This window comes from Rhopalosiphum maidis, chromosome 3 (genome assembly GCF_003676215.2).
Source record: "Rhopalosiphum maidis isolate BTI-1 chromosome 3, ASM367621v3, whole genome shotgun sequence".
Classification (NCBI taxonomy): Eukaryota; Metazoa; Arthropoda; class Insecta; order Hemiptera; family Aphididae; genus Rhopalosiphum; species Rhopalosiphum maidis.
In genome coordinates, this window is record NC_040879.1 from 71,070,783 (window position 1) to 71,072,710 (window position 1,928).

A 1,928-nucleotide genomic window follows, 5' to 3' on the forward strand; every position below is an offset into this window, starting at 1 on the left:
AATATAAAGAAAATCCTGGTAAACCTAATCCTAATCCTAATCCTAGGATAACAAAAATTCAATTCATGGATTAGTTAATTTTTAATCAAATATATACTACATATTAACATCAGTCATAAAGTATTAGTTAATTGTTTTTATATTTCATAAGTTTATTATTTTATAATGATTTAGAACAATAAGAATATAGTAATAATTATGCGTCTACCTACTTGAAATTTGACAAATAAAAAATAATAATAAAATATTTTATTAATTTATTATTAAAAAATGTTAGGTTATTTTTTCTTATTATACTGATATGGTGTGGGGCAAACGGCAGTATGTAGAAAAAAGCTATATTATCACTAGCTATATCATTTGTAGTGTACATAAACTTGGAGAACTCCCCAGTAGTGTAACTACCCTCATCAGCGCCCCGATGCAAAATATATTTTTCGCTCTACCTAGTATAAATTCGATTCTTCGACTTTTACATTAAAACTTTACCGTGACCAAATTTATGCTTTTTTTTATATAAGATTAACCCAATCACACTTATATCATATAAAATACTCTTTGTTTCAAATTAAATAAAAATAAATTTACAATTACCAAAACTAATATTATTTTATTTGTTATTTTGCGCCACGAGGCAACTGCCTCTGTTGCCCCTGCGGTAACTACTGAAACTCCCTCTTCAGTTTGATGTATAATGAAAATCGAGTGTATTTTATTAACTAATAGCTCACTTTAGTGGATTACATTTTTATTTAATGATAAATCATGTGAAAAACAACTTTGAGTGAAGGAAACAGTCTCCGTTTAAAATCAGTCTTTATGTTTCTAATTCTTGGTCACATAAACAATTGATTAATAGTTCAATACAATTTAATAAGCCAATGACTGGCCACTAAATCATTTTAATGGACTATTTCTAATTATTAAATATTAATTGATTAATGTTTAATGATTGTTCATGCTAACTTAAATAATAAGTATGTATATTTTATGATTTATTTTATATTATATTAGTATACTCGTTTATTACTATTCATATTTTTTTCAATAGGTTAAAAATAATGTAATTCCACATAATATATAATATAAATAATTTCACATAATATTATTAATTGTTATTAATATGAAAATAAATTATATCGTAGAACGATGATCATAGCTTAAACTTAGTCTAAATACTTCGAAAAATTAAATTTTTAGGTATCTATAGTAAATACTAAATATATACTATATACGCAGTAATGTAAATTTTTTAATTAACTTTGGAAAATATATATTTTGAATTGCAACAAAATAGCTAAAATCATTATTTTTCGTAAAAATATAACCAGTTTCATCAACATTTAAACTTAAAATATTATAAACAAAAATGTCCAATTTTTAATATTTTTCGGTTTCTGTAATAAAAATTTAAGAGGAACATTGTATTAATTGTTACTTTTCAAGCTTTAAATATTAAAATGTTGTAAAATTTTGGATTTTAAACGCTTGTAAAAAAAAACTTAAATCGTGTATAGTGCTGCGACTATTTTGTAGAATCCCTATTTTATACTTAATCTATATGCATATTTCTTAAGTAAGTACTAATTTTAAACTAGTCACTATAGTATGATACATTTATATAAATGTTTATAAGGATAAATAAAAAGTATTATAAATACATAAATTAATTCTAGTTTTGTAGATACTATATTTTATACATAAGACGTATTATATTTACGAATCATCAACAGTTGGGGTATAAGTGCAAATTGTGTCTATAGGTAAATACATAATAATAATAATAATATGAGTTTAAAATTAAAATACAAAATAAAGATATTTATCGGTATAAGTATAGATATTGTTTGTTCAAATATTATTTCATATAATTCAGACAAATGGAATTAAGTCATTAATTGCATAGAGGTGTGTAGCATTATTTTTAG